At 31.8% G+C, this 16,509-nt stretch overlaps 1 protein-coding gene across 2 annotated transcripts in view; it reads left to right on the top strand.

Annotated features, from left to right (window-relative positions):
- LOC111505417 (cytochrome P450 4c3-like) overlaps positions 1-16,509 on the top strand; it is a 160,663-nt gene that overhangs the window by 1,610 nt on the left and 142,544 nt on the right. The window contains exons 1-2 of one of the 2 annotated variants that reach the window (XM_074186474.1): positions 4,027-4,155; positions 4,346-4,676. The exons of the other annotated variant lie outside the window; for it this stretch is intronic. The gene's annotated coding sequence lies outside the window, so the exon portion shown is untranslated. Of the gene's footprint in view, positions 1-4,026; positions 4,156-4,345; positions 4,677-16,509 lie in introns of those variants that run through there. 2 annotated transcript variants of the gene reach the window in all.

Raw genomic sequence — 16,509 nt, 5'->3', positions numbered from 1 at the left:
TGAACCCACTACGTGGACAGAAATTAGAAATTTATCGAGAAGAACCAACAAAGGAATTCAAATTTCACAAATCCGAATTTTTCTAATCAGAATTATAATTTTCCCAGCCAACCAATTCAAATCCAAACACGACAAATTCCTCAAAGATTTTTTAGCAATCAACAAGTTTTTGGAAAACCACGTAGTAATACGAATGTTTGGAAACCCAAAAATTAATCACCTCAACAAAAACCAACTCCTATGTCTACAGTTACTAGAAATACAGTAACAAGAAATGTAAATATCCCCCATTACTCACAACAAAGGCAACATTTTCAGCCACAATCTAGACCAACTTTCATTTCTGAAGAAATTCTTCAAATAAATGAACGTCAGTATGAAGATGAAACTAATTTTGAATCTACATATGAACAGATAGACTCATTGAATCTCGTTAGTAAAAATTATCGCTATATATTTGATACACAAAACAATAAAGAACAATCTGATGAAAACATTCCTGAAGACCTTGATCAAAATCTCGAAAATTTCAATCAAAATTTTTTTGCAATAGCCTATGGTACGGAGAATACTTAGAAATGTATAGCACAGATCAAAGAAAATCACCTTTCAACACAATTTCGATTCCAAATTTTCGACCACTCAAAATTCTTCTAGATTCTGGAAGTCACATTTCACTTTTGAATCCGGCTTTGGCAAAAAAACATTTTCCTCAATATATTTATAACAAAACAAATATAATAAAAACGTCTTGTGGACAACAAACCTCTAAATTTGAAGCAAATATACCAGCTTTTCGAGAATTTCAGCCTGACATAAAAATTATTTTTATTCTTTTTGATTTTCATCAATTTTTTGATGGAATGTTGAGTTTCAGAGATGTTAAGAACATAGGATTCAATAGGAATATTCAAGAAGGATATTTGTATAAAAATGATATTATTATTTAAGTCTTACAATGTTCACCATCCGAATATGATTGCTTTACTATAACTTTAGGTGGAACTGAACGCTTCAGAACTGAACTTTCAGTTAATACTCCAGTGAATGGAACTTATTATGTACCAAAAATAAATTTGAATCGAAACTGTTTCATTCCAGAAGGTATAACTACAGTAGAAAATGGCCAAGCAATAGTAGAAATTCATAATTTAAGTTCTCAAGATATTCATATGAATATAACAGAACCAATTCATATATATCGAATTGATGATTCAGAAATTTATCAAGCTGAAATTGACGTTGAATATTCATTCCCAAATGAACAGGAAATTGAAAATTTATTGCGCCTCGATCATTTGAATTCTGAAGAGAAATATAAAATCCTAAAACTTTGCAAAAAAGTTTATGTTTTTCATTACCCTGATCAACCACTTTCTTCTACAATTCAAACCACTCATGAAATCTAAACAACAGACAAGGAATCAATTTATACCAAATCTTCTAGATTTCCCGAATTTCATAAAAAAGAATTAACCAAACAAATAACACAAATGTAGAAATAGTTCAAGCCCTTGGTCAAGTCCAGTTGAATAGTTTCAATTACAGTGTATTGTAATTGATTACAGAGCATTGAACAATAAAACAATTGAAGATCGATTTCCTATTCCTAATATTGATGATATTTTAGAAAAACTAGGAAAAGCCTGATACTTCATTACTCTTGATTTAGCCAGCGGCTTTCACCAAATCAAAATGAATCAAAATTACATAGAAAATACTGTTTTTTCTACTGACTTAGGATACTTTGAATTTCTGCGCAAGCCATTTGGTTACAATACAAAAATTCTCCCTCAACGTCTCAATGTATGATCAATGAGGTCTTCAAAGATTATGCAAACAAAATTTGTTTGGTATATATGGATAACTTTATTATATTTTCCTCAACGTTAGATGAGCACATTTTCAATATGAAACAAATATTTAGGAAATTTCAAGAGTATAATCTGAAGATACAACCGGACGAAAGTGAATTTTTACAAAAGCAAATTGAATTTTTAGGGCATGTTATAACCCTTCAAGGTATTCAACCTAATCCAAATGGAAGTGAAAGCTATAGGAAAATTTCCCATCCAAAGAAATCAAAAGTTTTATATGCATGATAGAATTCTATAGAAAATTCATAAATAACCTAGCGAAAATAACAAAATCCTCAACTCAATGTTTGAAAAAAGGTAAAAATGTTGAACATATTCAAGAGTTCGTACATGCATTAGAAACTTGTAAAAAAACTTCTTTGTAATGATTCAATCCTAGGACACCCTGATTCAATCCTAGTACACTCATTACTGATGCAAGTCAATATGCTGTAGGTTCAGTTTTATGTCAAGATGGAAAACCTGTATGTTCTGCTAGCAGAACTAAATCCAAATGAATCCAACTAATCTACCATTGAAAAAGAATTATTATCAATAGTCTGGTCAGTGAAGTGTTTCAGACCATACCTTTTTGGGGGACATTTCAACATCAAAAGAGATCATAAATCTTTGAAGTGGCTGGATAGTAGAAATATAAGGCGGAAGGTGCCTCAATGTTTGCACATAACCTCAAATTTGTTTTTGCATAAGAGTGTGTCTGTCAGAGCGAGAGGATGGGTTTTCATAAGAGCGTGTGTGTAGAAGTGAGAGGGGTCGGTTTGTCATATGAGTGTAAAAGAGATGGAGATGGTAGCGAGCTGATCTGTTTCAAAGATAGGAGCGCAAACAGTTCGTTGTTGTCGGATGTAAAATAAAGCGTTGGCGAATGGGTGCGATGTGGCTTATGAGGCGTTGCCGGTTTTTTTAAATTGAGCGTGGGAAAAATGACGTCGTCAACGGCGATGATTAGAAGGGGCTAATGTTTCAACGTGCGATCCGACATGTTAGAAGGGCAGTAAGAACTGTTCAAGTTGGTGTGTAAAAAATTAAGCGTGATAGCGACACGGTTGAATTATAAAATAATGGTATAATAATAATAATGAAGGCAGACATTCAGTACAGCGCTAAAGAAAAAAACATGGCTACCAACGTAAAAAATGGCTGCCATCAAGGTATACAGGGTGTATCATTCAAGAAAAAACATGCCAGTTTAACGGGGCTCTATCGTTTTAGCGTGCGATCCAACATGCCAGCATTTTTGTTTACCAAGTTAGCATCATCAGGAAAAGTTAATATAACGGATGAATATAACGGAAAAATTCTACAGGATGCCTCAAAACATATCGTTTGAGGAAAAAAAAAGAACGGTAACGAGGGTCTAACGTTTCAAATTGAGACCCAACATGTCAGAAAAATACTGAGCAGCATCTTCGTTAACCAAGTTGACATCATCAGGAGAAGTAGACCAAGAAGATTTTAATTTTGCTTACATCTCACCTATTGATTTGGTGATCTACATAAAAACTCTCAGTATCAACCGAAATGTCTTCAGAAGAGTATAAACGCCAATTAGAAAAATTCGAAGACAAATTGTTCATTTTAAAAATGACTTCATTTTTTTTAAGATAAAACTGAAATTACAAAACAACTAGATAACCTTTGTCTATCGTGGAACCGTAAAATGTGGAATCCTGAAGAAATAAATCGACAGCAAGAAGCAAGTGTTTTAAAATCACTACCTACATCATCAACATATCCGTTGAAACGTATTCAACCTATTGAGATTGTTATTGGAAAAGAAACTACTTTTATTCAACATAACTAACATTGAGAATATGAAAAATGAAATGAAAAATGTTTTACAATGGTATGCGTAATATTAGCATGTACGTTCGTTTTAATTGTGAAAATTATATTGAAACTTGTTCAGAAAAAATTGAATCTACATGTAATATAAAAATTTGATGAATATACGGGTTGTTTGATTTCAATATAAAGGAAATTTGTAAAGTAATTCATTTTTTCATTAAATAGGAATTTTTTATGAAATAAAAACGATGTAAAATGAAAAGTTGAATAATCAACTTGCAACTTGATATTTCTCACACCGCAGTGTGTTTTCAAGGTGTTTTCCAGATTATTTTATATTGCAATCGCATGGGTGTGGACACCGATAACCACTATCGTATGAAAATACCAGAAACTTGAATGCTGTGTAATCAAAGTTTCAGTCGAGCAGTCGAAGTCAGACAGTCAAGCTGTGTGTTTTGTTGTGATAAAAAACCTTAAAATAATCAAGGTGAGTTTTCATAAATATTATTTGAGTGCTTCAATTTAGGAATTGATTCGCACAAGTTTCGATTTCTGAGGGTTGTCATTCATAGGGGCGCGACAGCTGGTTAACAGAAAAACAGATGATTTTTTTTAAAACAGATTATTTTCGAAAAATATTATTGTTTTTGTAGCTTTAATCATTTTTATTTTTACAGATGGATTTATCTAAACTAAACAACATCACTTCAATTACAGAAAGAAAGAGTATATTGGAATTGAAGAATATACCTGTGGGAGAACCCCAGAAAATAATGTCTGCAAGAGAGGTCACAAGCAAGTTTGGTCCAACAATTTTATTGGAGTTGGAGAATAACGTTTCATTTTTACCGCGACGTATCACCGAAGAGTACAAACCATTTTTGACTGAATTCACTGGAGGAAAGTATTCGTTAGTTTAAGAGGGAACTATCGACGTGGGAAAACCTCAGCCAGCTGATTCATTCAGAATAGTGGAGAGTTAAAGTTTTTTCGAAAAAATAAAAGAGAGTAAGTGATATATTTATTTTTTGAAAGCCATATTGTTTTTTGTATTTAAAAAATGTGTAGAATAATCAAACAGTCAGACGATTTGTTACAACATATCAAAAGAGTTCGTAATTCAATTTTTGATAAAAATTTCAAAAACAGAGATATACAGATTTGGATGAAACGTTTGAATATCCAAATTAGAAAATGTAATAAAATCATCAAAGCGAATGCGTTACCTATCGGCTCAATAAAAAAATTACGAACTAATGTGGGACATTTTAAACATTTTCGAAAATTGATTTTAAATTACAAAAGACATGAGTATTACTGGAGTTTTTTACCAACACCAAATTATTATTTTTAACACTTCGACACGTGTTTTGATCACCAAGTGATCATCTTCAAAGAGGAAGATTGAACTGATTTAATCTTCCTCTTTGAAGATGATCATTTGGTGATCGAAACATGTGTCGAGGTGTTAAAAATAACGATTTGGTGTTGGGAAAAAACTTCAGTAATATTCATTACTACACCAAAGGTTCCAAACAGTGCATCACAAGTACAAAAGACATGTTGGGTTAGGATTCAATTTACCAAGTAGAGTCAAATGGAAAAATGTTATGTCAGGTTTCAAGAGCCGGATTGGAACAGTGCTAATAATTAATTAATATCATAAGGATTTAGGACAATTTTTGAATGATGCATTTAAAGGTTTTGAACAGAAAATTAAAAATATTTTGGAAATTTCCACATTGATTGAAGTCAATACTACATTTTGTGGAGAGTTTGTTAAAAAAATAATGGAGGGAGATGACGACGTTCATGAAATTTATGATTTCAAATATTTTGATACTAAAAATGCTGTTATAGATTCATCGACTGATTTATATGTTTGGTTTGCTGAAAATATCAAAGATATTGATATGAAAAAATCCGAGTTTTCCGAATGAGGTTCAGGAGCTGCGTTATCTGAAGTAACGAGATCGAGTAACGAGTTATCCACATCATTCTGCTGTATTGTTCACAGCGAAATCGAAAGGACCTATGCCTTTAAACGATATTTCAAGATTCGAAAAATTAAATAATATATTGGTCAATGTTTTTGCGCTGGAATTGATGGAGAATGAGAAAACACTTTTTTATAACGTAGTACCTGCTACACTTACGAAAAATAAGCTTGCAGTACATGTAAATTTGCTTCTTATTCAAAACAAATATTTTACGGAGTTGAATAATTACGATGCTCCACCAAAAGATGATTATGATGATGATGATAATCAGTTTGAAATCGAATTTCATCATTGTTGGATTAAAGATTCAGGGAAATTACTTGATTCATAGATGACAGCTAAAAACAATCGAGCTTCCCTCAATGAATTGCCTGCAATTTTAGATGTATCTGAAAAAAAAAAACTAATTAATTGAGAATTCAGTTGCTTGGATGATGATGCATTTCATTTATTGACTTGTAAAGGTGTATTTTGTTATGATTATATTGATAGTTTGGATAAATTGGAGGAAACTTCAATATCATCAATTGAACATTTTTTAAATGAATTGTGTGATGAATACATTAGCGAAAAAAAGTATGCCCATGCTCAGGTTTGGAATACTTCAGATGTAAAAATTTGGGGGAATACAGCGACTTGTATTCAAAAACAGACATTTTACTCCTTGGAGATATTTTTGAGCCGTTCAGGCAAAAATGTCAAAATTCAGCATGGTATTACACTATGCCTGGATATACGTGGGATTGCATGTTGAAGCATACAAAGTGTGAATTAGAATTATTAAAGGATGTTGATATGATTTTATTCATAGAAAAAAGCATAAGAGGTGGAATATCTGTTTGCAGCAACCGATTTACAGAGGCTAACAATGAATATATGCCGAATTATGATCCTTCAAAGTCATCTAAGTATCTTTATTCAGATGTGAATGATCTTTATGGGTGGGCTATGAGTGAATTTTTACCCTCAGGGGGATTTAAATGAATTGCAGAAGATTGCAGAAGATGCGCCAAAAGGTTATTTTTTTCAAGTAGATTTAGAGTACCCAAAAAAGCTTCATGATCCACATAAAGACTTTCCATTTGCTGCTGAACATCAAATACCGCCCGGTTCTAAACTACCAAAATTGATGACTACACTTTATAATAAAAATAAATATATTATACATTATAGAAATATCAAACAAGCTTAATCTAACGGACTAATATCAACAAAAATACATAAAGTTTTGAAATTCAATCAATCTGTATGGCTGCGATAATGCATTGAGTTAAACACCAATTTGAGAACTAAAGCTAATATTAGTTTCGAGAAAAACCTTTTCAAATTAATGATAAATTCAATTTTTGGCCAAGACCATGGAGAATATAAGGCAACATAGAATAGTGAAATTATGCAGGAAATGGAATGGAAAATATGGTGCCAAAAACTTGATTGCAAGTTTTAGGTTCCATAGTTGCAAAATTTTTCATGAGAATTTGGTTGCTATCGAGCTCAAAAAACAGACGTTTGTTTCAATAAACCGTTGTATATAGGTGCAGCAATTTTGGAAATATCTAAATTATTGATGTATGATTTTCATTATGGTTTTATGCTTCCCACGATGAAAGGGGAGAATTGTATGTTGTTGTATATGGATACGGATAGTTTCATATATGAGTTGCCGTGCATAGATGCATATGATCAGGTTATAAAAAATATAAACATAAATTCGATACATCAGATTATGCAGAAAATAACCCGTATGAAATAGAAAAATTGAATGAAAAAGTCCCTGGTTTGATGAAAGATGAAGCCAATGAAAAAATAATTTCACATTTCGTAGGATTGAGATAAAAAATGTATACATACAAAATGCAAGTAAATGACCAGGAGAAGGATAAAGAAAAACTACGTTTGGAACGGGAGCAATTGAATAAAAAGAAAATCGATTGAGATATTTAAAATTCAGGTATAGTAAAAAAATCTAAAGGTGGAAAATATAATATTGTTAAAAATAAAATTTCCTATGAAGATTTCGAAAAATGCTTGAAACAATATAAAATTCAAAGTGCAAACCGAAGATGTAGTCAGTCATATGGACACAAAGTATTCAGTATAGAACAAACGAAAATTTCTCTCAGTCCCTATGATGAAACCACAGTCGTTTTATACGCTTCCGTAAGGGCATTATAACATATCATAATCACGGTTTATTATGTATGTTTCAGATGACAACCGCCACCCACATTGTTCTTCTCCGGCAGCCTACTAAATTGAATGTTTTATGTATGAAATCAATTTGTTGTAAGAATAAAGATAGGGAATCATGTATGAAATCATTACATATTTATCCGGAAAATCATAGGGTCAAATGACAGCGACTGTATGGCTGGCGAATCTAGTATCGATGATTTTATTGGTTACTTTGGTAATTAGTGTATGGCTTTCAAAAAAATGAACAATCGCTCATTCTCTTTTCCAAAACTATTTTATATGTAATATATATATGAACAAGAACGAGAATGTTTCCTGCTCATTCATCAAACTCAAACAACTGTTCATGCAGCTGCAGTTTCGTAAGAGGGTATCATTTTTCCCTCCAACCGATTTCCTGGAGTCTTTGAAGTCCACTAGATACTCGTTAGGACAACAAGAGGATTGTTCCGAATTCTTGGGGTTCTTGTTGAATACTCTTCGTGAGCAAAACAATAGCAAAATCAATACTCCCAGCCGCTCTGGACTGAATGATTCCGTACAACCCATCTCGTCTTGTGTTTGTAAATCTTTCGCTGGAAAAATCCTCACTTGTTTACTTTGTGGTAAATGTTCAAGAAGTACTGAAAACTTATGTGAATTTCTGGAACTTCATCTAGCTTTTCCTAATACGACTAATTACCAGTCCGTGCAAAGCTTATTGTTGAATCATCTGAAAAAGGAATTTTTAACAGGTGATGATCAACTGTATTGCCAAACATGCGCCAAACTAACTGACTGTTATAAGGAAACAAGTATAGCTGAGGCACCAGTCAATCTAATAATAACACTGATGATTTTCAAACAAGACTCAATCTAACGGAAGCAAGAAACTCTTTGGAAGGTTCGAAATAGATGAACATTTCAACCTAGCAGACCACTGTTATAATATTCATGCAGTCATTGTTCACTGTGGTTCTGGCGTTGAATTTGGTCATTATTACGCCTTGGTCAAAGACGAAACGGACTGGTTTGAGTTTGACGATAGTCGTGTCACGAAGTGTTCTGGCGATGTATTGAAGCTATTGGAGTCCCTGGAGACACCCTACATTTTGTTTTATGAGAGAGAGGACATTGTTAGATCAAGATCTTCAGATGATGTGGTGCTGCAGGTTTTTCCGGGTTTTCCTGCAGCTGAAAAAGCAAATGCGCCACTGGAATCAATGAAATCGCCCCGGAGCGCTAATTAATTTTTATTGTTGTATTTATTTTATTTTTATCGTTGTTTTAACACATTGTAATAAGCAATATAATTTTGTAATATATATATATATATAGATATATATATATATATATATATATATATATATATATATATATATATATATATATATATATATATATATATATATATATATATATATATATATATATATATATACAGGGTGTTTCAGAATTCGACGGACAAACTTATACCACGTCATTCCTCTTGCAAAATGATGGAAAATGAGGTAGGACATGTGTGTCCGGAAATGAGCCGTTTCAGAAATAGACCATTTTCGTCGTAGCTCCCGGACTAAAAGGAATAAATTAAAGAAACTCAGCAAATCGATTACGAGCTAGAATGTGCTTCCTCCAGTGGTATGTTTGCTTCAGTATCAGTAGCCAGTGGCGTTCCAGCGGGGTAATAGCTTATATTTCCCCCCTTATTTTTTACGCCACTGACTTTATATCCACAACCGTCTTTTTTTTGAATTCCTTGATCAATTTTACGTAAAAATCAAATGAACATTCACTATGAAAAAACCAGTAGTTTTCGAGAAAAATTGAGTTGAACTAATAGGTGCATTCTCATATGGGAATATTAATAATCGAGTAAAATAATCGAAATTCCAAAACCGAAATTATTTGAACTCTTTCATCATCCTACCATTCATTGTGTGCTTGAAAAATTATTCACTTCGGCAACATATTGCGGATTTTCTACCATTTTGCAGATATGTTGTGAGCCCGCAGACCTACTGAATGGCTTTACCTCGAGATTTATTTTTTAATAAAATGTTCCATCCAAACGATTTTCAAAGACAATTACGAATAGTTGGCAGAACTGAAATCAGAATGTTTTATCGAATTATCTTCTCACACTGGGTAAAAATCCAAGTTTTATTGATTAACCAAAATACCATTACTTGTTTCAACCTTAGCCATCTACAATGTTTCCTCGATATTCTCGAGTTCTTCAGCCACTGGTTGAATAGTTTCAGAATACATTCACGTGACTTATATATATATATATATATATATATAAATATATATATATATATATATATATATATATATATATATATATATATATATATATATATATAAATCCTTTATTTAGTCAAAGACTAATAAATTATACATATAAGTGAATAACAATTTTAAAGAAATCGATACAATCTAAAAATTATAGTATTTTTTTTTTTGTAACTTGTACAATGTCATTAAGCTGTAATATACTTATATTAAAAATAATTAATTATTAATAAATTAAACGTCGCGTCGTTCTATAGAACTGAAGTCAACAAAGTAAAATATTTACAATCTATATATATATATATATATATATATATATATACACATATATATGTGTATATATATATATATATATATATATATATATATATATATATATATATATATATATATATATACACATATATATACACATACAGATCCTTATTTAGTCATGAAACTAATAAAAACATTGTGAACAATATACAAATATACAATGATAAAATATATATAAAATAAATAAAATAAATAAAATATAAATAAAATGAACCACACAACATTTAAATAAAAAAAAAAAATGTTACTACAATATACTTCCATCCGTTAATAGGTGCTTCTTGAGTTTGATTTTAAATATACTCAGACTTTCAGAATTTTTTACATAAACCGGAATATTGTTGTACATGGTTACACCTTTAACAAAAATAGAGTTTTGGCTATATGTTCTGCTAACCAGAGGAGCGCGAAGATTACCTCTACATCTAGTATCGTGCTGATGAACATCCTGATTGAGAACTAAGATATTCTGCAAGTATTCAGGTGCTATACCTCTTTTAATTTTATGAATGAATATTAAGGAGTGATATAATAGATAAGTCTTAACCGGTAACCAATGAAGAGTATCGAGCATAGAATTTATTGACGTGTCACGTGCACAACAAAGAATAATTCGCATAGCTCGATTTTGCAATTTTTGCAAACGGCTTAGCACATTTTGATTTACCAGATAAAGCACTGTTGCACAGTAGTTGAAATGAGGAAGAATAAGTGTATTATAAATTATAAGTTTACTCCACTGAGTGAGATGCGGAGAACATCTCCTCAAATAATAAATTTTCATGGCAATTGTTCTTATAACATTTTTTGCATGGTCATTAAAATACAGTTGACGATCAACCAAAACCCCTAAATATTTAAATGTCTCAACCATTTCTATCTGGACACCATCGATTGAAAGTTTTGGCTCTGTTTTCATTACTTCTCTATACATTTTATCTCTACTGATTAACATCCATTTTGTTTTGTTTGTATTTATTTTCAATAAGTTTCCACAGCAATAATTTTGAATGGCTTCTAAACTTTCGTTGATTTCATTGAAGCATGTTGAATGATTATTCCCAGTGTAATAAATAACAGCGTCGTCAGCAAAGAGGTGTATACAACATTCTTTCACCACCTCAACCATATCATTTATATAAACTAGAAACAATAAAGGACCCAGAACACTACCTTGAGGTACTCCTATATTATTATCGAGTGTGCCAGATGTAACATGGTTAAGTCTTAATTTTTGCTTCCGGTTATTCAAATAGTCTGCAATCCATTGTAATGCTGCATCTACAATTCCAACTGACTCCAATTTCTTCAATAATCTGGTTCTGTCAATAGTTTCGAAAGCCCTTTGCAAATCCAGAAAAACGGTCACTGTTATTTGATTTTTTTCTAAAGTGTTCTTCCAATCGTGGAGCACACATTGCAGAGCAGTTTCACAACTGTGTTTATTACGAAACCCTGACTGAACACATGTAAGGGCCTTATTACCTTTCAAGTGATCCACAATTTGATTGTAGACCGCTTTTTCTAGTACTTTTCCTATAATTGGTATCATATTTATTGGTCTCAATTCACAAGCTTTATTCGTATTTGGGACTTTGGGAATTGGGATAATTGTTGCAATTTTCATTTCATCAGGCACTTTATGAGTTTCGAAAGAATAATTTATCATATTCAAAAGTGGTTTAGAGATGGTTGAGAAGCATTCTTTCAACAATTTTGTAGATATTTCATCTGTACTATTTTTATTTGTCATTGAAAATATTATTTCCTTGAGATTCACAATGGTAATCATCTTGAAATATCTCAATTTATGTGAAACAGGACTAACTATAAGAGGAATTTCGTCTTGAGGTATTTTAATTGAATCAGTGATATCGTTAATACTTTTGACATAGTATTCATTAAGACTATTTGACATTTTGATATTATCATTTTCAATAATAACATCATCGAATTCAATACTTGCATATGTGCTAGAAACACTATTCTTTGGTATATATTTCTTCAAAGTCTGCCACATTTTAGTAGGATTACCGATATTATTATTTATTTTATTTTCTAAATATTTCTTTTTTTCTTGTCTTATAACCTTCACAGCAGTGTTTCGTTTTTGTCGGTAGGTTTCCCAGTTCTCTGCTATACGATTATTGACATATATCCGATAGCTTTCATCTCTCTCTGCAGTCGCATTTTTGACTATAATATTCCACCATTCTTGATAGTGAGGTAATATTTTTATCTGCCTCACAGGGGCAACTGTATCAACAGCTTCTAAAATTGTGGTAACCAAATACTTATATTTACGATTAATATCATAGGTTCTATAATCCCATTCTATACTCTCTAGTCTTTCATTGATTGCATGATAATCCAAAGTCCTACCTCTACTCTCATTAATTTTACTTCATTTTTTGAAACAACTTCATCGAGATTTACTATTATATTTCTGTGGTTACCAATTCTAGGTAAATCCAGTACTTGTACATTGGTGTCACAATTTGACAACACTAAGTCAATTAAAGTACCCCCACTACTTGTTATGTTCGTATGCTCTTTAACTTTATTTTCAAAACCAATATCCTCTATCACAGCCATCAATCTCTGAGTGTACGTATTCGTACCATACCAATTAATATTGAAATCTCCAACAATAATAATCTTCATATTCTTGTCTGTTAAATTATCATCACACCATTTTTCGAAAAAGTCTAAAAATAATACACAACTGCTGTTTGGGGATCTATAAACTGAGACAACTAAGAAAGTAATTTTATGATACACAAATTCTACAGATATTAACCAGTAGGACTTTTCAAAACACGTTTTAGAAATAGTCAAGATTTGTAATTCATTTTTTATATAAATGAGGGCACCACCAGTGTGTCTACTACTACTGTCCACTCTATGAACTACATAACCACTTAAATCAATTTCACTATTGTATATATCAGTTGTTAAATGTGTTTCCGATAAACAGACTAATAAAGGTTTTTTATCATCAACAAAATGCTTTATTTCATCAAAATGTGCTAGAAGACTTTGCGAATTCATGTAAAGAAGAAAACAGTCAATATCTTTCGTTATGCGTTGTATTCTACGTTTTTTTTGGCTCTTTCTAAAAAATTACTTTCAATTATATCCTTATCATCAGCGATCTTGCATACCTCATCTCTATTTGGATATTCACCTATCTCGATATGAACTAAGTTACTATGTTTTCTACCATTAACAATTATACTAGTTAATTTAGAAACTAACATATTTTTAGTAAGTACACGTCTACCATCGTTAATATCTACTAATATTGCTCTCGTCTTAATATAATTGTCTAACCTGGTAATGTACTTACCAAGTTTGTCATTAAATTTGTCAATAAAATAATTTAGATGTGATAATCTAAGAGGAACTGTAGTCAAAATCAAATTTGTATGGAGACATTGTTTCAAGTTATTATTTAACATTTTGAATGAAGGATAATTCTTATTGAGAAAATCATTGAAACCAGCTTGTATAATCACAAAATCGTTCATTGATCCACCTAAGCAATGAGGATTACTTTATTCATTGACAACAATAAATTTGTTAGGGGGCTGTGGAAATGAAATGAGATTCGTATGACACTTCCAAGTTAACGTAGCTGTCAGAAAGTGTTTGATTGTGTATTTCGTATAATAAAAATGAATTTTACATTCGAAGAGTTAGCGGACATGCACCTTATTTATGGAAAATCGGGACGAAATGGAAGGTTGGCACAAAGAATGTATCGTGAAAATTTTCCTGGAAGAAATAGAATTCCTAATTGGAAAACGTTCGAAAACGTGGACAGAAGACTCAGGAAAACAGGAAGTTTTTTAATTACCAGAAGGAATGCAGGTATACAGAGAACTGTAAGAAATTATATCACAGAAGAGGAGATATTGAACTATGCTGCTGAACATCCGTCTGAAAGTAGTAGATCTATAGCTAGAGTGCTGCATGTGTCTTCATCATCTGTTTGGAGGACTTTGCATGAACAGCAGTTATACCCATATCGACTGAGAAAAGTTCAGGCACTGAAACCAGAGGACTATCCATATCGAATTGAATTTTCTCGATGGTTTTTAAGTATGTGGAGAAATAATCCAGAATTTATCAAGCAAGTGTTATACACTGATGAGGCAAAATTCACAAGGGAAGGTATTTTCAATTCTCGCAATAGCCATATTTGGGCCGAGGAAAATCCTTTTGCTATTCATCCTCATGGCCATCAAACAAAATTTTCATTGAATGTTTGGGCAGGAATAGTAGAAAACCGTTTAGTTGGTCCTTATCTTTTACCAGATAATTTGAATGGGGACAATTATAGCACTTTCTTGGGAGAAGTATTGCCTGAATTGTTAGAAGATGTTCCTCTGAATATCTGGAATGGAATGTGGTTTCAGCACGACGGTGCTTCTGTTCATTTTTCGTTAGCTGCTAGAGAGTACCTAAATCGGAAATTCGGTGACAATTGGATTGGTCGAGGTGGACCCCACAAATGGCCTGCCAGATCACCAGATTTGAATCCTGTTGACTATTTTCTTTGGGGTCATATGAAGTCACTGGTTTATGAAACAGAACCAAAAAGCCAAGAAGAATTAGTCGCCCGCATTCAAGCTGCATCGATAACGATTGCCGAAAATTTAGAATCATTTGAAAAAGTGCGATTTTCTATGTTGCGCCGTTGCAGATCGTGTATAAGTGTTGACGGAAAAAATTTCGAACAATTACCCTATTGATTATTCATCAGATGTTCTCATTATTATTCAAAAGCACATTTGAATTTTCAATGTAAATTTCAAAAAGAAATTCGTGTTTATGACTCACTATTCTAGAATTTCAACAGTATTGTTTCTTATCACATTATCTAAAATATGTGTAGAGAAGGTATATTTTGAACATGATATTTCTACTCAAAGATGAATTATGAGTACCGACATCCAACTAAGAGTAATGTAATTAGCTGTAAATAGACAACTTCCATTTCTTCATTTATTTAAAAAACTTCATTTACTGACTAAAGTTAGCGAAGATCTGTGAATATTTGAAAACACTGTATACTTTGAGAATGTTTTTCATTTTCTTATTAATGAATATTCTTTGAGATATTTACGATTCTACAAAGAGAAGTGTGATTTCACGAATGGAAAAGACAGGATAATTGTGAACGAAAAATAATTTTCCCAAAATCCAGAATAATGGTGTTATTTTAGGATTATTGGAGCCTAACTCAGTCGAGATTCCGAATGATCGCAAATTTTATTTGGGGTCACTTTTTTTCAGATCACAAAGTCACTCGAAGATCTGAGAACAATGAAAACATTTCAACAATGAAATCTATTGACAAGCACGAAAATAAGCCTCAAGAGTTATGATTTGTCATTACAATATGCTAAACATAACAAAAATTGGTACGATGATAGAAAACCCACAATAATTACCATCACTTGCAAGCGCTAAATTAATGGTAAAATCATAAAAGAGTTCAAATAATTTTGGTTTTGGAATTTCGATTATTTTAATCGATTATTCCCATATAAGAATAAACGTATCAGTTCAACTCAATTTTTCTCGAAAACCACTGGTTTTTTCATAGTGAATATTTATTTGGTTTTTACGTAAAATTGATCAAGGAATTCAAAAAAAAGACGGTTGTGGATATAAAGTCAGTGGCGTGAAAAATAAGGGGGGAAATATAAGCTATTACCCCGCTGGAACGCCACTGGCTACTGATACTGAAGCAAACATACCACTGGAGGAAGCACATTCTAGCTCGTAATCGATTTGCTGAGTTTCATTAATTTATTCCTTTTAGTCCGGGAGCTACGACGAAAAGGGTCTTTTTATTTTGCAACTTCAACGCCCTGTATTTCTGAAACGGCTCATTTCTGGACACACATGTCCTACCTCATTTTTCATCATTTTGCAAGAGGAATGACGTGGTATAAGTTTGTCCGTCGAATTCTGAAACACCCTGTATATATATATATATATATATATATATATTTATATATATATATATATATATATTTATA

The sequence above is a fragment of the Leptinotarsa decemlineata genome, unplaced genomic scaffold (assembly GCF_025532065.1).
Source record: "Leptinotarsa decemlineata unplaced genomic scaffold, Ldec_3_MD MMD2_tig00078422_RagTag_RagTag, whole genome shotgun sequence".
Taxonomy (NCBI): domain Eukaryota; kingdom Metazoa; phylum Arthropoda; class Insecta; order Coleoptera; family Chrysomelidae; genus Leptinotarsa; species Leptinotarsa decemlineata.
The sequence above is the reverse complement of the archived record's forward strand: the minus strand, read 5'-3'. Positions and strand labels throughout refer to the sequence as shown.